This window comes from Macaca nemestrina, chromosome 1, assembly GCF_043159975.1.
Source record: "Macaca nemestrina isolate mMacNem1 chromosome 1, mMacNem.hap1, whole genome shotgun sequence".
Classification (NCBI taxonomy): Eukaryota; Metazoa; Chordata; class Mammalia; order Primates; family Cercopithecidae; genus Macaca; species Macaca nemestrina.
Genome location: NC_092125.1, coordinates 123,201,105 through 123,225,310, shown reverse-complemented (window position 1 = coordinate 123,225,310; position 24,206 = coordinate 123,201,105). Strand labels below are relative to the sequence as shown.

The following is a 24,206-nucleotide window of genomic DNA, read 5'->3' as shown; positions in this document are numbered from 1 at the left end:
ATCCAGGCAGTCTGTCTCCAGAGCCACGCTTTTAACCGTCATGTCACAGTGTTTCACATCCAATACTTCAGTTATTAATGTATCTGCCAAGAGGATTTTGTGAGAACTAAATAAGGCCAAATACATCAGGTGACTTTGTAAACTAGAGTCATTTTTGCAGACATGAACCAATTGTAAAGTATTTAAGAAATAGTCAAATTGTGTCAAACTGTGGAGATAATGAAAGTATTTGCTAACTTCTCCTGAATCTGTGTTTCAAGACTAACCATAAACTAAGATTATGAAATTTTCCCCTTCTTTCCTTCCTTTTCTGATGAATACATTGTAATGGAATTGGTTTGATAGTTGGTGTTAGATTCTATTTTTATGATCAGTATCATGACAAGTCCAGTCAACTGTATTCTAAGGTGTCTCTTACATAGAACTCCTCTTTCCTGTCTTTAGGGTGTGATCCATAGCCAAGTCTTCACATCACACCTAAATCACACAACAGCTTTCTCCCCATCACTCTGCGTTGGACCACTGTCATCTCACATCCATCCTTTCCAAAGCAGCTTGAAATTTCAACGTGGTTTCCCCATTCCAATGAACCCAAAAAAGGCCTGCAATATACCCAATGAGAAAATGCAGGAAATAGAAATAGTAGGATTACGGGGGGAAGAACTGGCAGATGATACAATTGCATACCTAGAAAACCCAAGAGAATTCACTGGAAGGCAAATATAACTGAAGTTTTTTAGGTAGCTAAAAAATAACAACCAACATTTATGCAGAACACAACCCATGCCAGGCTCTGTCCTAAACACTCTACATGCATCACTGAGTTCCCTTCCGCTGCGATTGCAGGAGAAGCGTTACCTCATTTTGTAAACAAGGAAACCAAGGCACAGGGAGGTTTGGTGGCTTGCCCAAGACCCAGGCAGTTCGCCTCCTGCGTCTGCCTTCTTAGCTACTCTGCTATCAGTAGCTTTCCTGTGTGCCAGCAATGACTTCTCACAGAGTTTACCAGGAGAAAAAGAGGCAGCCGTAACTGCTTTCAGAGGTACTGGCGTTTCACTTACTCCCTCACGTTGCCACCGGTGTCTTTCAGCACCTGTGATTGTGGCCAGAGTCTCATGAAGCCTCTCACAAAGTAGTCATCGGTGTCTGGCCCTTAGATCACTCACAACAGGGGTCCCAGGCTTGGGCTAAGGGTCAAATGGAAAGAAACATGGCAATACCCCATCATCAGGCTCGTCTGTCTCCTTGCAGGCGCACATTTTGTCCACAGCAGCCTGTTTTACAGGGAGCAACTCTGCCTTCAACGGACACAGCCAGAATCTTCTAAAAATCACAGCTCCGTTTCAGGACCGGGCCTTTGGTTTACATTTCTGTAATTAAAAGGCCCATATGGGGAGATTTTCCTGAATAAAAGGACAGAGTTCCCTAAACGACTACTGCAGCTTCCACTTCTTATCAGAAGGAAACTCACTGCAGTTGCGCTGGCCGGGCCCCAGGCACAGCCGTGGTGGCTGCCCAACACGTGAAAACCAAAGAAGATGCGGATGGTGCCTTCTTGGTTTGCTCTAGAGCGCGTGAATTACAGTTTTCCCCACCATTTGGAAATTTTTCCAGAGCAGAAGCAATGTTTCTTATCCCGCTAATCATTTCTAGGGCACCAAATAGCACTCTGAAAGGAGCAGGGCACTAATTGGCTGGTTGACTAAGCTACAGCCTAGGGCCCTCCCTCCAGAAGAAGCGAGAGTAAGCAATATTTATCAAGCACCCTTCATATGTACACAGTGGGTAGGTACTTTCATAGGTCATCTTATTTAATCCCCACTATAACCTTATGGAGAAAGTGTTGTTATAATCACTTTAATTTTATTTTTTTTATTTTTTATTTTTTATTTTTTTTGAGACAGGGGCTCACTCTGTCATCCAGGCTTGAGTGCAGTAGCACGATCTTGGCTCACTGCAACCTCCCACTCCCAGGCTCAACTGATCCTCCCACCTCAGCCTCCTGAGTAGCTGGGATTACAGGCACATGCCACCATACCTGGCTAATTTTTGTGTTTTTAATAAAGACAGGGTTTCACCATGCTGGCCAAGCTGGTCTTGAACTCCTGACCTCAAGTGATCTGCCCACCTTGGCCTCCCAAAGCACTGGGATTATAGGCGCGAGCCACTGTGCCGGCCTCTTAGACTCACTTTAGATGTGAGGAGACTGAGGTCCCAAGTGGGTAAGGAACGCTTAGTACATACGTAGTGTGACTCAGGCTTGAATCCAAGTGTGCTGGCTCCGAAATCCATGGTCTTTCCATCTTTATAGTCCATCTGTATGGTCTTGATGAAAAGGCCTAGAGTGGGCAGAAAGTGAGTGCCTCGAGAATGACAGCAAGGCAGTCATGGTGGGACACTCCCGCACAGGACGAGAGAATTCCAAGGTGGTGGGACTCCAGGATGGGGGCTAGGGAGAGAGATAGGACTTCTAAGGACTGATGACAACCTCTGGGATGTCACTTGCAGGAGTGTGCCCATCAGACTGAGCTTGCACAGAATGCTCTTTCGGTGGTCTGAGCCCAGCAAGGCCTGCCTGCCTGCCGGCTGCAAGTCTTCTCTGCCCTGAGCCTGTCTGCAGGATGGGACAGCATATGGGGCCATGGACCAGTGGCTTTCCCAGCCCAGGACCTTTGCTGTTCCTCAGGACTGAGCCGAACCACAGTTCTTCTCACTTGGGCCAAGTTAAATGCCAGGGCTGCTGATACAGTAAACAGGAAGGAGGGTGTTTGGATTTGGTCCCTGAGGCTGGGCCTGAGAGGTCAGGCTGCCCTCCATGAGGAACAGGAGATGGTAGGGACTCGGTTGCCGCCTCGCTCTTCTCCTGTCCCAGCTGTCTCTCTGGTTTTTATGCAACTTTCTGTGACTTTTTCAAGGGTGGAGATTTGGCTGGAGCAGGATTAGGTAAGAAAAGAGGGAATGGAGAGGGATGGGTGTTGGGACTGGAGGTAAGGATGGAAAGGATGGGGTTGGCCATGGAGGGAGGGACCTAAGCCGCTCGAGCAGCATCTACTGAGTTCTTACCACGTGCTAGTAATGGTGCTGAGCACTTCATGGACATCATTTCTCTGAATCCTCGGAGCCACTTAAGGGTTAGGCACTCTTATTACCCCATTGCATTGATAGGGAGGCTGAGCTTAGCAGAGACCTGGACCCAGATCTGTCTGACTCCCAAGCTAGTGATCCTATCCACTACATTGTGGAGGGGTGGGGGATAGGGCAGGGGTGGGGAGGGGTTGAAGAGAGACACTGAGAGAGCCCAGGGAACTCGGGCAGGGAAGGCTGGCCCAGAGTTGAGATCGTTGCAGTCCTGGGCTCCCCCTTCCTGTGGCTCCCTTGTTGCCACCCCCAACTGCACACGCTCCTGATTGGCAGGCCTCTTTTAGGAAGCCTCCTGCTATGCTCTTTCCCCGAGAAAAACCTCCTCTCTGGAAGGGGCCTGAGGTGAAAATGATTCAGAAAGCAGCTGAGGTGTTCTGGAAAGAGCCCCAAAGACCAGGCTCTGAGGCCTCCCCGGGCCACTTACTAAATGGGAGAGGATTACTTGGGAAAAAGCCTAGAACAGTGCCCAGCATAGTAGGTGCTCATTTAAATTTTAATCTGTAAAAGCAGAGATCATATCCCTACCTCAGTCTGTGATCAGGTTGGGTGGATATTCTGCATGTGAAAGTTCTTAGGAAACTGTAAAGTTATTTAATTGTAAGCATATTAGTATGATCTCAGGAATGTGTGTATTTTATGAGAGAGCCAAGTGTCGAGCCAAGGGATGTGTTGACTGGCTGGGAAGTTCTTCTGGGCACAGAAAGTCCCCGCTGGTTCTCCAGAAACAACCTGAAATCCCACAACTTGTCTCCAGCTGCCTATTATGAGACTGGAAGCCAAGCTGAGCTGGTAAAAAACCCTCATGAGGAACCCCAAGGCTCGAGGCCATGGAGCTTCAGAGAATTTCTTAAGGAGAAGAAAGTTGTCTTCAGAGGTTGCAACTTAGCTTTAGGTGGCAAGGAGGCTGTTTCTTCAGAGAGGGGCTCGCTGTGATTGCACAGGGAGCATGGCCAGGCAGCAATGCCACAGCTCTGCAAACTGGCTCCATAGACTAGAAGACAGACAGAGGACAGGCACACAGATGGGAGTGCAATGCAAAGGGGCTGTGGGTTGCATACTGCAGCTGGAAGACACAACTTTTTGGATTTCCCTGAATTCCTGCCAGGCACTTTTCTCCCGGATGACCTTCCTGATGGCACTAAGAACTTAGCTGCTCTACAGCTAAAGGCACTCACCCTTCAAAGGAAGTTATTGCTTGCTCAGGTCACATAGCTCCGAAGAAGTGGATTAGGGATTTATATTCAGTTCTGTCAGATCCAGTACCCAATTTCTTTTATTTATTTTTCGAGACAGAGTCTTGCTCTGTCGGCCAGGTTGGAGTGCAGTGGTACAATCTTGGCTCACTGCAACCTCTGCCTCCTGCATTCAAGTGATTCTTGTGCCTTAGCCTCCCGAGTAGCTGGGATTACAGGCGACCACCACCACCTCCGGCTAATTTTTGTATTTTTAGTAGAGATGGGGTTTCGCCACATTAGCCAGGCTGATCTTGAACTCCTGACCTTGGGTGATCTGCATACCTCAGCCTCCCAAAGTGCTGGGATTACAGGTGTGAGCCACTGTGCCTGGCCCGGTACCCAATTTCTGACTGTTAAATGGTGTGACTTCCAAGTAGCATCATCTTTTTTAAAATTCAATTTTATTTTAATTTATGGCAAAAAAAATAGCATAAAATTTACTCAACAAGTTTTAAGTATACAGGTTGTTAAATCTGTCTACTCTAGAACTCTCTAGAACTTTTTCATCTTGCAAAACTGAGACTCCATACCCCTTGAATAACAATTCCCCAATTCTTCCTCCCTTTAGCTTCTGGCAACCACCATTCTATCTTCTGTTTCTGTGAGTTTGACTACTTTCATTGCTATTATTATTATTTGGAGACAGGGTCTCACTCGTCACCCAGGCTGGAGTGCGGTGGTGTGATCATGGCTCACTACAGCCTCAACTTCCTGGGCTTAGGTGATCCTCCCACCTCAGCCTCCCTGGTAGCTAGGACTACAGATGTGCACCACCACACCTGGATAATTTTTTGTAATTTTTTTTTTTTTTTTTTTTTTTTGTAGAGATGGCATTTCACCATGTTGGCCAGGCTGGTCTCAAACTCCTGGGCTCAAGCATTCCACCCACTTTGGCCTCCCAAAGTGCTGGGATTACAGACATGAGCCACCGTGTCCAGACTGAGTTTAACTACTTTAGATGCTTCATCTAGGTAGAATCATACAGTGTTTGTCTTTTTGACACTGGTTTATTTCACTTAGCTTAATGTCCCCCATGTTGTAGCATATGACAGGATTTCTTTCTTTTTAAAGAAGAAATAATATTCCATCACATGTATTTACCACCTTCTCTATCCATTCCTCCTTCAATGCACATTTGTGTTGCTTCCCCCTCTTAGCTGTGGTAAGTAATGCTTTAGTGAACAAGGGTGAGCAGCATCATCTTTTAAAGCAAAGACATTTGCATGTGTGTACACATATGCATAAAGATATGGACACGCATTCAAGTGTGGTGTACACATATGCCTCCACTGAGGGTAGACCCAGGCATAACCTGCCTTGGGGTATATCTTAGAGCAAACTAACTCTGTAAAGCAATCACATTTTCATGAAATAATGTCAGGTTTTAAAAACTTTTATCAAATTAACAGAGCATTTAAATGCAATTGAAAACGCCTTCGCAAAATTATGACTGAGACAGTGAAAGAGATCTGACTTTACTGACTCCATCTTGCTTCTAACCTCCAAGCTGCCCTTGTAGGCTGGGTGTAGGCTGAACTAATTTTGGGAGAAACTTAGTTTATAGTTTATAGTTTAAACAAAGATGGTAACAACCCTTTCCCAAAGCAGGACTCCTTCTTGCCTGGGGACTAGATTGCCTTTGTAGAATTAATATTAGCTGCAAGATTAGAAATTATGGTTTAGGAGTCATGCAGCTGGAGACTTCAAGATTCTGATCTTCCCTAAACTGCTCCCAAGATCATTGCTTGAGACATTTTGTAGACCCTGCACTTGATGAATCAGCTGGAACCACCCAGATTAGTAAACTGGCTCGTCTGATCTTGTAGCCCTCACCCAGGAACTGACTCAGTGCAAGAAGACAGGTTCGACTCCCTGTGATCTTTCTTTCTCTCTTTCTCTCTTTCTCTCTTTCTTTCTTTCCCCTTCTTTCTTTCTCTTTCTTTCTTTCTTTCTTTCTTTCTTTCTTTCTTTCTTTCTTTCTTTCTTTCTTTCTTTCTTTCTTTCTTTCTTTCTTCCTTCCTTCCTTCCTTTCTTTCTTTCTTTCTTTTCTTTCTTTCTTTCTTTCTCTTTCTTTCTTTCTTTCTTTCTTCTCTTTCCTTTCTTTCTTTCTTTTTCTTTCTTCCTTCCTCTTCTTTTTCTTTTCTTTCTCTTTCTTTCTTTCTTTTTCTTTCTTTCTTTCTTTTCTTTCCTTCCTTCTTCCTTCCTTCCTTTTTCTTTCTTTCTTTCCTTCCTTCCTTTTTCCTTCCTTCCTTTTTTCTTCCTTCCTTCCTCTTTCTTTCTTTCTTTTTCTTTCTTTCTTTCTTCCTTCCTTCCTTTCTTTTCCTTCCTTCCTTTCTTCCTTCCTTCCTTCCTTTCTTTTCCTTCCTTCCTTCCTTCCTTCCTTTCCTTCCCTCCTCTTTCTTTCTTTCTTCTTTCTTTCTTTCCCTTTTTTTTTTTTTTTGGGACAGTCTCACACTGTTGCCCAGGCTGGAGTGCAGTGGTGTGATCTCGGCTGACTGCCACCTCTGTCTGCATGTCCAAGCAATTCTCCTGCCTCAGCCTCCTGAGTAGCTGGGATTACAGGTGCCTGCCACCATGCCCGGCTGTTTTTGTATTTTTAGTAAAGATGTGGTTTCACTATGTTGGCCAGACTGGTCTTGAACTCCTGACCTCACGATTCGCCCACCTCAGCCTCCCAAAGTGCTGGGATTATAGGTGTGAGCCACCGCGCCCAGACTATGATTTCATCTCTGACCAATCAGCACTCCTGGCTCACTGGCTTCCCCTAATCCACCAAATTATCCTTAAAAACTCTGCTCCCTGAATGCTCAGGGAGACTGATTTGAGTAATAATAAAACTCCCGTCTGCAGTACAGCTGGCTCTGCATGACTTACTCTTTCACTATTGCAATTCCCCTGTCTCAATGAATCAGCTCTGTCTAAGCAGCGGGCAAGGTGAACCCCTTGGGCAGTTACAAATTTGGGGGCTCGTCTGGGATTGCCCTTGTGGCTACCTGCCCATGATTCAGTGGCCTCCTCCTTTAGCAATGGATCCAGAAGCCAGCCCAAGGGGCGGCCTAGTTCTCTTGGACTGGGGGCTGACTCTGGTATTTCTCTATTGGCAGGGCACTGCCGACCCAATGTGCATGGATTTAATTGCAATGGAGAAATTGTCCTGGGGAATAGCCCTATCCCAGGGTGTCTGTCTGTAGCCCCATGGTGGGGTGTCTGGATTGGTAAGTATCCTAGGCATTGCCAACGGCTGCTTCCTTCTCCTGACTGGTTATGTAGCCCTGTGGTAGGGTGTCAGTAGCACCATAGTGGGGTGTCTGTTCAGTTCCTGGGGGGTCTCAGTTGGCTCTTTCTAACTAGTCACAGAACTCTGAAGGTCTAGTAGGAAGAGTCCTGGTTTGGGAGACTTGTCTTCAATCAGGAAGATTTCGAGGAGGTTTCTCAGAAGGAGACTAGGAGGATAGTTTGGGAGGGATACTCTTGGAGTTCTTGGTTAGGGATCTGATTTAGAAGGCCTTCTGTCTTTGTGTGTGTTTGTATATTAGGAAGGGATCTCAGAGGGATTGCTGATGGAAGTCCAGCAGGCCTAACTCAGAGAACTCTCCTTATTTGTCTGGTCACATTCGATGAGCTTTAAGAAGGCTCAACAGGCCTGTCTCAGCGAGTGAATATCTGCTCTTCCTCTTGCTCAGAGACCCCATTGTGAATTACCATTCAGAGCTCGTCCATCCCCACCTGGAGTGGATCAAAGACAATAGGGGCCAACAGGAGAAAGTTTGAGCTTTGCCAGGCTGATATTGGCTGCTGAACAAGGTGACTAATGTCTGTTTTGTTATGTGTATTTTGCTGTGATGGAAAATGTTAATTCGGTTCCCCATGCAGTCCATTGGGCAGCATATTGCAAATTAAGAATCTTGTCTTAAAGGGTGATTTTCTCTTGTAAGGTGGCTTGAACCCCAAAGTTATAGCACAAGCAAGCAGGATCATCAGAAGCCACTCCATTCTTCTGGAACCTGCAGGGAAACGGAATCCAGAAACCAGGTATGCCAGCAAAAAGGGTAAAAAATGCTTACCGGCCAAGTTTCTGATTGTCTTGCTTCCTCTGTCTGAATAAACAGTAAACTATTTGTCTCCTCTGCAAGGGTTTGATTAACAGAAAAAAGGATTTGTGAGACTAGTCTTAGGCTGTTCAAATCTGGTGTACTTTGTGCTAAGAATCTGTCTTTCTGTGTTTTGTAATGGAGAGAGGGGTATCACAAGATAGAACATGGGTGTAGGACCCCTAGGCCTGCTTTTCAAATCCGTTTGGCAGGCTGGTCAGTTACAAACTTTGCTACGGGTCCCTGAAACCAATACAGGATGAAATTTCTCTGTTTTGTTTTGTACTTAAGAGTTTAACCTTATGACCATGGGGGATACTTTCTTTTGGTTTCCACCACCCAGAGGATAGGAATTTTGGGGTTCATGTCATAATCCTAAATTTTTTTTTTTTTTTTTTTTTGAGATGGAGTCTTGCTCCCGTCACGCAGGCCGGAGTGCAGTGGTGCGATCTCGGCTCACAGCAACCTCTGCCTCTTTTCGTGTTTTTTTGTAGAAACAGGGTTTCACCATGTTGGCCAGGCTGGTCTCGAACTCCTGACCTCAAGTGATCCACCCGCCTTGGCCTCCCAAAGTGCTAGAATTACAGACAGGCGTGAGCCACTGTGCCCAGCCTAAAAATTTTTCTTGAGCAATTGAAAGCCTTGCAAGCTTGAAACTGGCTTCTCTAGGCTCCTTCTGGGAAAAGCAATAGAAACTGCTCAATGCGCACAGCGCAGTAGCTAAGGCTTTATCTTTCGACAGCGGTGGCCTGGGTTCAGTTGTTGGCTGCTGAAATGATTCTTTCCTGGTTTGTTATTTTTGTAACTTTGCCATTTATTGAGGTTTTTTCCCCTGGTAGATAGCTTCTGATTTCCTCTCTTGAATTTTCGTTTCTTTGAACTACTTTGTGGAGATTCTAAATCTTATAAAAAAAGAAACTGCTTACCATGTCTTTGAAGCACCTAGGAGCTTACATTTGGTAAAATTCAGAAGCTAGAAGTATTGGCCACTTGGCATGGCTAAAGTCAGGTAATAAGAGATTTGAAAGGATTTCTTTTTTAAAGAGCACTATGGTTAAAAGTTAGGTTAATTAAAAGTGGATAAACAAGCTATAGATGTATTTAAAAGGCCATTGTTATTCTCTTCTTGGAACTTGTTTTTCTGGAAAAAGGTTTTTCCTTCTCAGTCGACTGAATTATTTTTCTCCGTTTTTTTGGTCTTGCCACTCTTAATGCACACATGAGAAGCCCTAAGATAATTTCTGGTAGCCTGGGACTCCTTGGGAAAAACAGAGGAGGCACTGCAGACCCCGCTTTGGGGAAAAAAACTCTGTCTCCATCATGAAACCCCAGGAATTAAAAGCGGATAGATCCCTCTCAAAGTCAAAGGTTCGTTCTGTTTTGCATTGTGTTACCTGACGGTTTTGAGTTTTGGGGGTATCAGAAATTACTTCGCATTATGAGAGAGCTTTGGTGTGTAATTACGAGGTAGGAAATATACTGTAAAGGATGACTAATAGTAGTTATGGAGGGATACTTGACTTTTTGCACACTTGCATCAGAGACGCATGCTCTTGGCCACCTGGTAGATAAGGAAACATCCCCACTCCCTGCCCGGGAGATGAGACTCTCACGAGGGATGGGCCGATTACAACATGGGCTGATTGGCTTTGGGTTGTCTTGCAATGAAATGCAGGGTAGAAGCACTGCACTGTCCTCTCCTGTAGTATTTTCCTCCTTTTGGGATCCAGGATCAGTATAAAATGGCACCCTTAATTTTGGGGATCTGTCTTTGACTTCAGCTGATTATTTGCTGCTGCTTATGTGGCATTAGAAATGCATGCTTTCCTGGCCCTGTTCCTCCAAGGGCTGCACCCGGAAGCCAGTAATTCAATTAAGAAACTGGCAAATGAAAAGTCTTACAAGTCCTGAATCTTCTCTCTGTTTGTGTATTTATATGTGTTGTATGTTTAGATATAAAAGAGTTCTGATTAATTGGCTTGGAAAAATAAGCACTTAAATCAAATATTTTGTCAGAAAAATAGAAACTTTAATGCCTTTTTGTTCTCGTGATTTCAGTAATCTTTTGGAAATAAAGACAGTTTTTAAAGACTATTGGTAAAATAAAATTTCTTGAAAATGTAGACATTTGGTCTAAATTAAGGTCAGATATCAGATTTGCTAAAGATTTTAAGGTCATACTGTTTCTTTGGCTTTTGAAAACTGTTCAATATACCTACTTTGGAGCATTAGATTATAGATAAGGCCTGGGATATATGGAGAGCCATGCCCGCTAGCTATGCTAAAAGGAGTCAGATCCTATCTTTGTTTCTGTCTGATGTCCTAGGCTCCACCCCTAGCACATAATTAAAATCGCTTACTTATCAGGTTTTTCACTAAATATAAAAGTTGCTAAGAGTTAATATTGCAACATGTAGTTGAGACCACTGGAGAAACAGTTTTACATACAAGGTGTGTAGGGAATGTATTTTTGGTAAAAGATTATAAGAAGGCATGGGAATATGGCTTTTGTGAAAGGGAATGTAATTTTGTCTAGTTCAGAGGGTTTTAAAGATTGTCTTAACCTAAAAGAGTAATGGAACAAAACTGAAGGTTTAAGCAAAGTGAAAAGGGTTTGTAAAGGGTTGATCTTGTAAAAATTCTGTGGGTATAAACAAGTTGGCTAAGATTAAAAAGAAATTATTTAGCTTTTTTCCATAGTTTAAAACATTAAAATCATACTGATGTGGGACCAGAATCTGGGCCCATGTGTCTGAATAACAGGGCTTTCTTAGAATATTATCTGCTGTTTGATGGAAAATTGTAAAGGGTTCTAAAAAGTTTATGAAAATCTTACCTTATGGTGAAACTAATTAAAACTGGATAGAGATATAAAATTTTATCTGAAAAACTAGCTTTAACATTAAAGATGCACTAATGCAAACATGAAATTTGGTTTTCTCTTTTGAAGATGATTTTTATGTAATGTTAAAAGATATTTTGTTTTCTCCTTGGGTAAATGGCAGGGAAAAAAAGAAAAGAGATAAGAGACAGATTCAGTTGGCCTCGTGCTATCTTCATTGGGTCTTGTTTGGAAAGCTAAGTCTTCTGTATCAGAGTAAAGCTTTTTCTTTCTTAAAAATTGTTTTGAAGTTATTATTTTGGCCAAATGAATGACTTATGGTGACCTGAGATTCTATTTTGTGATATCCTGTGTTTTACACCTTTGATATTTGTCAAACTTTTCAATATCAAATTATAAATTATGTCTCTTTCTAACCTAATATTTTAGATATTAGGTCCTTTAAAGACCAAAAATGACATTTGGCTTATTTGGTACAAAAATCACACAGGAAGCATTGTCAAATATGAAATGGTATTTGGCTTTCTTTGGTCTATATTTGTGTAAATGTGTTACTGGTATATGTTCTGAAATAATGTAAAACTCCTATAACTCTACTATGACTTAGTCTGTGTTATCTGTAATAATTATAATTATTATGTTAAAAGACTGTGTGTGGGGCCTATTGTGGGGGGGGGAGGGATAGCATTAGGAGATATACCTAATGTAAATGACGAGTTAATGGGTGCAGCACATCAACCTGGCACATGTATACGTATGTAACAAACCTGCACGTTGTGCACATGTACCCTAGAACCTAAACTATTAAAAAAAAAAGAAAGACTGTGTGCTACAGAGGTAAATTTCCTTGTCAATTGTGTCTTTAACTGCCCTAAAATGTTTTTGTCATCCACAGATAATTGTTGTCTCATTTTGGTCCTCTTTAAAAGATGGTTTTATAATCGGTTTTAAAATGTAACAGGTGATCTTAAATGTAGGATTCTGATAAATAACTCTGGAGATTGTAATATTAGAATAGAGGGAAAACTTTCAAATAGAAGAGTGAATGGTGTTTGGTTCACTTTGGACTGTATTTGTATTAATGTGTTATTAGTATGTGTTCCAAAATTATGGGAAACTTCTACAATGTTGATATAATTTAGTGTACATTAATAATTATATTGTTATGTAAAATTGTACACCACAAAAGCAACCAAAATTCCTCATCAGTTGTAGCTTTAATAGTGGCTACAGACTCTTGTCATCCACAGACATTTTGTCTTGCTTTGGTCCTTTTCAAAAGTCAATTTATAATCAAATATAGAACTCTAAGTGCAGGTCTCAGATAACTTTAAAAATTGTGCTGTTGGAATAGAGGGAAAAAACCAAACTTCTAGGACTGTCATGGAGCACTAATGTGTTAAACATTGCTAAACCTTTTGTTTCCAGAGTCAAGAGAACTTATTTCTTTAGAGGTATTTGCAGCTTTTAACAAGTGAATAAGATATACTCCTGTAAACAAAATTTGGAGCACATTTGTTCCTCTCTACCTGATTTCTCCAGAATTTGGAAACTATTTATTAATATTCTCAATTTATGGCAGTATAGTTAATTGCATAAGTGCAATAAGAAGCTGTTTTCTTCTGTAACAGAACACAGATGGAGAAATTGGTTAATTTACCAAGGTTTTGACTGGAATGGCATGCTTCCTTTAAAGAATCAAAGCTGACTTATAGAGCCAATTAAAGCCTGGTGGGGAATCTGGCCTCATACCTTGTCGGCACAGAGTCCCTGTACAAGGTTCCTGACCTGTGGTGAGTAAGGAATTTCACTTTCTAACAGGCCCAGGAACCCCAAGTTATCTTGGGAACTCAAGAGGAGAGGAATTTGCCCAACTCATAGGTATCTGAGGGTACAAACCCATGGCTGGGCTTGGTTTTTAAAAAGTCTTATCTGAGATTCTTCATGGAACAGAGTTCTATCAAAGCCAATTTAAAAAGCCTGTGTGAAAAATAATTATTTTTGCTGTACTTTATGCAAATAATTAGGCCAAGTACAGTAAGACTAAAGTTTATTTTGTAAACAAATCAGTTCTATCGTGATTTGTTTTTAATGAAAATGAGGACTGGAAAGACAGAAAATTATGCTTCAAAAGAAAAACTATAGTACACTGTTGTTAGCTGTTCTTGAGGTTTTTTTCTGCAGTTTAGACTAAATTCCAAATTCTTTGTGGACTAGAAGTCCTCAAACTAATGCTTTCAAATCTTTTTTTTTTAAGTGGGAATTGTACTCCTCATCCGAGGACTCATTATTTACCTTATAATAGGCTGTTTCACTTCAGTACTGTAGTAAAACTATAGTTGAGAGTACTAATGTTTTTGCCATGAAAGCCCATCCAGGCCTGCCGGAGTCACTTAGACAGTGGCAAAGCAGTTCAACTCTTCTCACCATGGGGTTCACTCCCATTCCCACCACATTCCCTGTTGGCAGGAAGAAGCCAGAGCGATCGACCACCTTTTCCCATCTTCATAGCCTACATCATAAGATGAAGGCATTACAAAACCCAAAGGGAAGGATTGAAACCGCCTTGAAAAATTATGACTGAGGCAGTGAAAGATCTAATTATACTGACTCCATCTTGTTTCTTACCTCTAACCTGTCCTTGTAGGCTGGGCGTAGGCTGCACTAACTTTGGAGTTTACAGTTTAAACAAAGATGGTAACAGCCCTTTCCTAAAGCAGACCTCTTTCTTGCATGGGGACTAGATTGCCTTTGTAGGACTAACATTAGCTGCAAGATTAGAAATTATGGTTTAGGAGTCTTGCAGCTGGAGGCTACAAGATTCTGAGCCTCCCTGAACGACTTCTAAGATCAGTGCTTGAGATATTTTACAGACACTGCACTTAATGGACCAGCTGGCATCGCTCAGATCAATAAACTGGTTCATCTGATCTTGTGACCTTCACCCAGGAACTGACTCAGTGCAAGAAGACAGGTCTGACTCCCTGTGATTTCATCTCTGACCAATCAGCACTCCTGGCTCGCTGGCTTACCCCGACTCGCCAAGTTATCTTTAAAAACTCTGCTCCCCAAATGCTCAGGGAGACTGATTTGAATAATAATAAAACTCTGGTCTCCCACACAGCTGGCTCTGCGTGAATTACTCTTTCTCTATTGTAATTCTCCTGTCTTGATGAATCGGCTCTGTCTAGGCAGCAGGCAAACCAACCTTGGGTGGTTACACAATGAAAATATTAAGAAAAATTTTAAAATGTTTTACTGAGTTCAAAACAGGGAGACTATTTTATTGACTAAAATGGTTTGGGACTTAAGTCCTTTTTAAATTAGCTTCATATTTTGGAGCTGCCAGTCAGATTCTCCCAGGGCTGAGATAGTGACACTTTGCCATAGACTGGTTTCTGCCATAGGCATGTTTAGAAGGACAATGTCCCTCTTCAAGGATGACCTGTTCTACTTTGGGTGAGGATGAATGGCAGGAAATCTTCAGGCTAGGGGTTTACAAACGGTAAGCAATACGAATTCATTTTATGTCGCAGTCCTGAATACATAAACATATGTATCTAGGTGAAGCAAAAATTCCATAGAAACAACACTTAACCTCACTCCTCATATTTTCCAGGCCAGTGCTACTTGAAGTGTGATCCCTGAACTGCTTATCACCAGATCACCAGCCAGGGAGGAGATGAGTGCAGATATTCAGAGAAATTAAAGTGTTTTGCACATGAAAAGGTGTCGACATCATTGGTCATCAGGGAAATGCAAACCAACACTACAATGGAGTACCACGTCACACCCATTAGGGTGGCTATGATAAAAAAGATAGATAATCCTAAGTGTTGGTGAGAATGTGGAGAAATTGGAAGCCTCGTGCACTGCTGGTGGGAATGCGAAGTGGTGCAGCTGCTGTGGAAAACAGTCTGGCAGTTCTTCAACAAGATAAACACAGAGTTTCCATATGACCCAGCAATTCCATTCCTGGGTGTACACCCAACAGCTTGTACATGAATGCTTATAGCAGCCTTATTTATAATAGCCCCAAAGTGGAAACAACACAAATGTCCATCAACTGATGGATGGATAAACAAAATGTGGTATATCCACAAAATAAAGCATTATTTGGCAATAAAAAGAAATGAAATGCTGACACATACTGATGAACCTTGAAACATTATGCTAAAGAAAGAAGCCGGTCACCAAAAACCACATGGTGTATAATTCCATTTATCCGAAATGTCCAGACTAGACGCATTTATGGAGATAGAAAGTAGTTTAGTGGTTGCCTAGGGCTGGGGTAATGGGAGTCTGAGGGAAATGGGTATTACCTGCTAACGGGTAGAAGGTTTCTTTTAGGAGCGATGGAAATGTTCTAAGATAGATTGTGGTGCTCTGTGAATATACTAAGCACCATTGAATTGTACACTTTAAATGGGTGAATTATATCTCAATAAAGCTGTTAAAAACAGAGTAGTTTAGACACTTATAGTAGGTTGACATTAGTATGGTAGCATGATCCTTTTCCTAGTAATTCATTTTTATTGTTTTATTGCATTTTGCAAAAGTATCCATTCATGACAGATTGGAATTGAAAAAAAAAAAAAAAAAAAAGCAGATCCCTTCGCCACCAGCCTGGCCAACATGGCGAAATCCTGTCTCTACTAAAAATACAAAAATTAGCCAGGCTTGGTGGCACGCACCTGTAATCCTAGCTACTTGGGAGGCTGAGGTGGGAGAATCTCTTGAACACAGGACGCAGAGGTTGCAGTAGAAGAGATTGTGCCATTACACTCCAGCCTGGACAACAGAGTGAGACTCTGTCTCAAAAAAAAAAAAAAAAAAAGGGTAAATCCTCTATAATCGATCCTTTGAAAGGCATTGTTCTAGTCTATTTTGCTACTTTAAAAAAATTCTAGTTTTCAGCCACTAAATTGATTTCATTATCCAATGGGTTGTGACTTGTAGTTTGAAAAGTACTGCCCTGGGGACACAGCACCCCAGCAGGGAAGGTTCGGTGACCTCAGCAACTGTCAGAGGTGAGTGGTGCCTTCAGGATAAACTAACACCTTGACCTGACTCTGTCCGGTCTCCTGCTCCTCCATTGTGTGTTCCCACATAGGCCTTCCACTCCCATCCTACCCAACCACATACTTTCCCCAACATGGCAAACCAGTTGGGATTCCAGTGTCTTTACAAATGATTCCTTTGCCAGGAATAACAAAACTTCAGTGCCAGCCACCTAGAAAACACCTTGTTATTCTCCATGTTGCAACTCAGACATATTATCTCTGTACCTGGACCCCTTTCCTCTTTGCTCCTCTTACCCCAAGTCCATAAAAAAGCAACCATTACACAGCATGACAATCACACCCTTGCTGGTCCATCTGCTCCAGGAGATGGTGAATTTTGGGAAGGTAGGTAAGATCTTTTATTCATTTGTGCATCCTGGCGTTCACCAAGGGGTGAGATGCATGTGCTCAGAGCATAAATGTGGCATAGTTCACCCCTGTTTTTATGACAACTGGAATCCTTCCTGTCTGCCACACTAGACAGACAGCCAGGCAAAGAGCCCTTCACGTAGAATCCTGCCCATCCCACATCCTTGGCTGGGAGGTTCCCCTTCCCTTGTGTTTCTGGGCCATTTTACCCAGCTGGTGGGTTGACATGGTGACTCCTGTTTCCTGGCTGCTTATGTGTCTCTCATTCCTTGCATCCTCCACCTTGGTACCGACGGACTTCTCTTTCTGTCTCCTACTGATCATCTGGGGCCATAGGATATAATTTCCTGGCTTCTTTGATATGGGAGATCCTTATTTTTTACTGTGCTTTACAGGTGGCAATTAGTTTCTGATCATGTTGCTCAAAAGAGGATCTCCCTTTTTACCCCGTTCCTATTTGGCCTACTTTTTTAGTGTCTAGCTAGATCCAGGCTACAATCCATTTATGACACATACTATTGTGTTAATCTTGTTGCTCTCTCTCTCTTTCTCTCAAGTCCTTGACCATTTAGCAGTATTAAAACATAAAAGGTCAACTTGCCTCTGACTTGAGGGGATCAGCATAAAGAAATCAAGGGAGACAAACAGACTAAAACACATCGTTGAGATGACTTAGAAAGGCAGAGAAAAGTAGATGGAACTAAGCCCCATCTAGCCAAGTTTCCCACAAATTAGAGGTAAATTATATCTCATTACTATCAGCTACTTTCAAGCTGAATTGGGACTGAATTTGTGTTTCTGCCTTGGTAACAATGCAGTGCAGTACAGCACTTAGGATCAAGGGCTCTGGGAGTGGAATGTGTGGGTTCTTGCACTGGCTCTACTATTTACCAGCTGTGTGATCTTGGGCAAGTTACTTAACTTCTCTGTGCTCCTATTTTCTTTCTGTAAAATGGGAATTGTATTTGTACACAACCCATAAGTCTGTTATGAGGATTAAACAAGTTAACATAAAAAGGATATATAACACTGTGCTGACCTAAAGTAAGCGCTCAATAAATTTTAGCTACGATAAACTCTTTCTGAGGACCTACTCTTCACATATTCATTAAAGCTATAGATCCAAGGATCAATGAAGCAGGAATTGATTTCTCATACCAAGCCTGTACCAGACCTTGCCTTTCAGTAGACACTTAATACCTCATTTAATTTTTATAGTAACTGAATGAGATACATTCTGTTACCCCTATCTTATAGTAGAATTAAGCTCAGAAATGTTAGGTAAAAAGAGAAAAAGAAATCAAAGGATACTACTGTTCAAAGTAGGGCAAAATGACTGATGATTTAAGGTTTTGTCAACAATTTCTCAGTGAAGATCAAAGCGCTAATCAGTAGGAGGTGATGCTTGATTGCCCATCTAAGGATGGGAAAAAGTTGGCTGGATCTGGTTCCTGAAACACACTCCCAGGTATCTCAGGAGAGCAAAAATCACCCAGTGATCATTGAACAGGCCCCAGAGACAAAAACTCCTTATCTGAGGGATTTAGAAGGGAGCAAAGACCACTTGGTGATCATCAAACAGGCCATCTGGAGGCAAAACTCCTCATCTGGGGAAATTAGAAGTAATTAGGCTTTCGTATTATATAAAGCAGACATCTGGTTCCAGATTTCTACCCCCCCCAAAAAAAATGTATACATAACTATTATTTATTTATTTATTTATTTATTTATTTTATTGAGATGGAGTCTCGCTCTGTGGCCCAGGCTGGAGTGCAATGGCGTGATCTTGGCGTACTGCAATCCCTGCCTCCCAGGTCCCAGTTCAAGCGATTCTCCTGCCTCAGCCTCCTGAGTAGCTGGGACTGTAGGCACACGCCACCACACCCAGCTAATTTTTGTATTTTTAGTATAGATGAGGTTTCGCCATGTTGGCCAGGCTGGTCTTGAACTCCTGACCTTGTGGTTCACCTACCTTGGCCTCCCAAAGTGCTGGGATTTACAGGTGTGAGCCACCAAGCCTGACCCATAACTAGACTTTTTATAAATCTCTGGAATGCCATGCCAAAACTCATTGTGCAACCTAAGGAACCAAAATGTCTATACATGTAAGCATGTATCATGACTTACGTGGCTAGTATGGTTCAAATTACCCTCAAGCTCCCATCTTAAGGTCCATAAGTACCCCTGAGGAAAAATCTACTGTGGCAAGCTCAGTCCTCTCCCTGAGGTGGCCTGCTGCAGCCTTCTGCAGTGTTCTTTCTAATAAACTTTCCTTTTGCAAACATATCCTGTTGTCGGTAAGTTCTTTCTACCAACCCGTGAGTCTACCACTTCACGATGTCAGGGTTTTGACACCCCCTCCCCTACCCTGCCAGTATCCTCTCAATGTAGCCTTTAGGCCTCTAAAGGATTCTGGTGAGAAGGAAATTGTAATGTCCCCAGTTCATGGCTGGGAACCTGAGCCAAGTCAGGTGGCCAGTGAGTGACAGAGCAGTGCCAGGAACTCAGGTCCTTTGATGACGGTGATCATTGGCCACAGGCAGCCTCACCCAGCTTGCTGCTGCAAAGGCACTGACAATTCAGACCCCTGCGCAAGCCTTGCTGATTTGTTGAGGAAGAAAACTCCCATGCTCCAGTGACATGCTCAGCCAAGAAAGCTCCGCACTTGGACTCCCACACACGTGCCCACCTTGCCAGAGCAGCTGGGTCAGGAGGCAACAGTCAAATTACCTCTTCTCAGTCCCTTCCCCTCTGGTAAGTTTCTCCCTTGGTGGTTCTTGGTGGCCTTTCCCACTACTGGTCCTCAGCAGGGACCACATCAGCTCATCAGAGAGGTTCCCATAGTCTTGAGTTGGAAAGAGGGAGGGATTGGATATTGATCCCTCTCTTCCTAGTTGATGGAATTTTGTTGAATCTGATTTCAATTCCAAGAATTTCTCATCAGTCATATAAAATCTGAACCTGCTGTGGAAATTCAAATAACTTTTCCTTATTGCCTATAAATCACTTTGAATCATGTATAGAAATTGCTAGACTGGGTGTGGCAGCTCACACCTGTAATCCCAACACTTTCGGAGGCCAAAGTAGGAGGATTGCTTGAGACCAGGAGTTTGAGACCAACCTGGGCAACACAGGAAGATCCAGTCTCTACAAAAAGTAAAAAATTAGCTGGGCATGGTGGCAGGTACCTGAGGTCCCAGCTACTTGGGAGGTTGAGGCTGAAGGATCATTTGAACCCAGGAAGTTGAGACTGCAGTGAGTCATGATGGTGCCACTGCACTCCAACCTGGGTAAGAGAGCAAGACTCTGTCTCCAAAATAATAATAATAATAATGATGATAATAATAATAATAAACAACTAAAAAAAGAAAAATAAAAAGAAATTTCTCAGTTGGATGAGTTTTAAATGGAAATCTAAATTTCCTTAGCTTAAGTCTGGGTTTCAGCTGCTGACAGCTTCATTGTTTTGTTACCTCTACCCCTTCACCATCTATTAGACCATAGCTAATTTTTTTTTTTTTTTTTTTTTTTTTTTGAGACAGAGTCTCACTCTGTCACCCATGCTGGAATGCAGTGGCATGATCTTGGCTCACTGCAATCTCCTCTTCCCTGGGTTCAAGTGATTCTCATGCCTCAGCCTCTCTAGTAGCTGGGATTACAGGTGTGCACCACCACACCCAGCTAATTTTTTGTATTTTTAGTAGAGATAGGGTTTTGCCATGTTGGCCAGGCTGGTCTTGAACTTCTGCCTGCCTCGGCCTCCCAAAGTGCTGGGATTACAGGTGTGTCCCCCGCGCCTGGCAGACCATAAGTAAATTAATCAAGGTTTGCTTGATGGAGAAAGTATGAATGGATGGGTGGAGGAACAGATGATGGACAGACTAATGGCAAGACGGACAAACAGATATGTGAATCTGTGAGCAGACGGATGAGACCATGGTAATGACAGCATTGCATTGTGATACAGTTGTTAGCTACTTACTCATGATGATTTTGTTGAACTAAATATTTACTGGACCAGAAATCCCAATTATTGACTGACTTGGAAAGTAGAAATGTAACTAAGATCTTTGTGTATGCTTTGGCTAATTGCTTTCCCTCACTGCCATTTAGTTGGCTTTGTTTTCAGTGGTGACATGAATTTCAGATGGATATCATCACTTTGAAGGATCCTGGTCAAACCTTCAGCTACAAGTACCGACCAGACTTAAGCCATGCCAAGGATTTGACTCCTTTCCAGCTCCCAGCATGCCTCAGTACCTGCTAAGAGGTGCTGCTGTACTTCTGCTCCCAACACAGAACTCCCAGACCAAAGACAATTTCTGTCTCTCCAGATCACCCTTTCTCTCTTGACACAGGTCCTTTTAAAAGAGACCTTTGAAGAGTGGACAAACTAGAGGAATTGTCCTCAGGTAGGGCTGCAGGTAGTGGCTCAAGTTGCCTATTAATAGAATTTGATAGGAAACCATTTGGGTGGAAGTGTCCTCTGTGTCTGCTGCTGACTCACCCACCTTCTCACTTGGGCCTGCCAATGAAGTATCTGTTCATTTTGCTCTCTGCCCTGAATGCAATATCCCTAAGTCATGTGGGCCCTGGCCAGCTGCCCCTGTCTATTCCTGCTCCTGCCACCCCCTCCCCCTCCCACCTGCCTCCACCTAGCTTCTTATTACTCAGGCCTATCTGTTTGCTCTCATCCAGCTCTGTTTGCTCTCACCCAGGCCTAGGGTACAGTTAGTTCTAACTGACAGAATTTCTACATAGTGACAAGTTGAACTCTTCCTAGTAGTAATTCCACCTATAGAATTACCTGCTCCACAGAATATGCTAATTCTATTTCCACCCTCTGGGGCAACACAGAATAAGTCCATTCCATCTTCTGCAGGAAGATCCTTTAGTGTTGAAGACAACTTTGAAGATGACTAATGTATCCCTTAAGACTTCTCTCCAGGCTGATAGCTCCAGTTCCAGCAATATTTCCTCAGGGGACTTGCTTTCCAGGCCTTCACCATTCTGGACATTTTCTGGTTTTTTATTCTTAAAAAGTTTTTCAGAAGACTGAGGATCCATCCCAGAATAGAGGTGATTAGGGAGATATGACAACTAAATGCTATATTGAAGCCTGGATTGGATTTTCTATATCAGAAAAGGGAGATTGGTGGGACATTTAACTTAGTTTGAATAGGATCCATAAAGTAGTTAACAGTATAAATGTCAATTTCCTAATTTTGGTAATAATATATGGTTATGTAAGATGTTAACATTTAAGAATGCTCAGTAAAGTGCATACAAGAATTTTTTTTGCAGTGTTTTGGAAATTGAATATTATTTCAGAATGAAAGGTTTCTAAGTTAAAAAATAATCTTTCAGATGTGTTGGATTTGCATAGTGTCAATTTAACTAAGCTGGAACTACAGCTCCCAGAATTCCTTTCTCTGTATAGTATGGAGTTGGCGGGGTGTGGGGCAAGAGACCTGTGTGTGAAATTCTGAGGGCAGAAGTGAGGGAGTGCCGGGGCAGGGCACCAAGTGCTGCTGCAGCCCATGTAGTTTGTTGTAGGGCAATGGCTATCCCCACAGCTCCAGCCTGATCTATTTCTGCTTCTCCAAGTCCTTGGCCTGGTACATACTTAGCTCCTTCTGTGAAGAAGTGCACGATTTAGAAGAAACCGTTTGGAATCTTCAGGCTGCTCATTTTGTATTTGATAGATGCTGAGCATTTGCCCCAGTAAACATTTCAATGAACTATTTTAAAATCATTTTAATCTATTGGGAAGAAACTTGATTGATGAGTTAGTTGATATTAGTACAGTATCAATGTGGTCTAAAATTTGGTTACCTTTTTGAGAAATCAAGTCATAATGCTATCTCCTATTAAGCTAGTGTCAACTATCAATATCCAGAAATTTCCCCACATGAGTTGCTCTCATCCAAGTCCTTCAGTTCATTCTTGCAAGTAGTTTTTTGAACCTGAAGGTTTAGCTTTACATTTTTCCCCATAAAATTTCATCTTGGGGCTTTTGGTTCATCATTCTAGCTATTCTGACTAATTTGAATGTGGAATCTGTCATTTAATACATTAGTCGTCCTTGTGAACTTTGCATTACTCATACATTTGGTAAGAACATATTCAGATTTTCTGGAGGTCTGTTCCAAGATGGCTGAATAGGAACAGCTCCAGTCTGCAGCTCCCAGGGTGATCAACACAGAAGACGTTGATTTCTGCATTTCCAACTGAGGTACCTGGTCCATCTCATTGGGAATGGTTGGACAGTGGGTGCAGCTCACGGAGGGTGAGCTGAAGCAGGGTGGGGCATCACCTCACCCAGGAAGCTCAAGAGGTCAGGAGATTTCCCTTTCCTAGCCAAGGGAAGCTGTGAGACTGAACCTGGAAAATCGGGACACTCTCACCCAAACACTGAGCTTTTCCAACGGTCTTAGCAAATGGCACACCAGGAGATTATATCTTGTGCCTGGCTCGGTGGGTCCCATGCCCACGAAGCCTTGCTCACTGCAAGCACAGCAGTCTGAGATGGACCTGTGAGGCAGCAGTCTGGTAGGGGGAGGGATGTCCGCCATTGCTGAGGCTTGAGTAGGTGAACGAAGTGGCTGGGGAAGCTCGAACTGGGCAGAGTCCACTGCAGCTCTGCAAGGCCTACTGCCTCTGTAGATCCCACCTCTGGGGCAGAGCATAGCTGAACAAAAGGCAGCAGAAACTTCTGCAGACTTAAAAGTCCCTGTCTGACAGCGCTGAAGAGAGCAGTGGTTCTCCCAGCATGGTGTTTGAGCTCTGAGAACGAAGAGACTGCCTCCTCAAGTGGGTCCCTGACTCCCGTGTTGCCTTACTGGGAGACACCTCCCAGTAGGGGCCGATTGACACCTCATACAGGCGGGTGCCCCTCTGGGACAAAGCTTTCAGAGGAAGGATCAGGCAGCAGAAATATTTGCTGTTCTGCAAAATTTGCTGTTTTGCAGCCTCCACTAGTGATACCCAGGCAAACAGGGTCTGAAGTGGACCTCCAGCAAATTCCAACAGACCTGCAGCTGAGGGACCTGACTCTTAAAGTGTCTTTTCTTCTCCAAAGGATTGCAGCTCCTTGCCAGCAATAGAACAAAGCTGGACGGAGAATGACTTTGACAAGCTGATGCTACCAGGGGGTCCTTGTTCTTAGAGCTCCCAAGATGGTGGCAGGCCACTTCCAACATGGCAGCAAGCCTCTTGTTCTCTGACCTGGGGTTCTTAGCCTTATGGATTCCAAGGAATGGAATCTTGGGCCATGCGGTGAGTGTTATAGCTCTATTAGAAGCTCTATTAGAAGTCACAGAAGAGAACCATGGAACCCAGCGACTAGTGTTCAACTTGATTAGGAAGAACCCGGGCACTTAGCCATGCTGGAACAATGGCAAGCCTTTAGCCCGATCAGGAGGAGCAATGGGTGCCTCGCTGGATCAGGAGTACAGTGAACACC

General features: G+C 43.0%; 1 long non-coding RNA gene across 3 annotated transcripts; it reads left to right on the top strand.

The window, feature by feature from the left end:
- The first annotated feature begins 6,039 nt into the window (after positions 1 to 6,039).
- Positions 6,040 to 15,127, top strand: LOC105479260 (uncharacterized). Of its 3 annotated transcripts, none has more exons than XR_985787.2 (5): positions 6,040 to 6,238; positions 7,481 to 7,591; positions 8,060 to 8,180; positions 8,312 to 8,408; positions 14,929 to 15,127. It is a non-coding gene; the product is annotated as an uncharacterized lncRNA (long non-coding RNA). The 3 variants fall into 3 exon arrangements; XR_985786.2 differs by lacking the exon at positions 14,929 to 15,127 and adding an exon at positions 9,695 to 11,267; XR_985784.2 differs by lacking the exon at positions 14,929 to 15,127 and having other exon boundaries at positions 8,312 to 9,542.
- Positions 15,128 to 24,206: the final 9,079 nt, after the last annotated feature.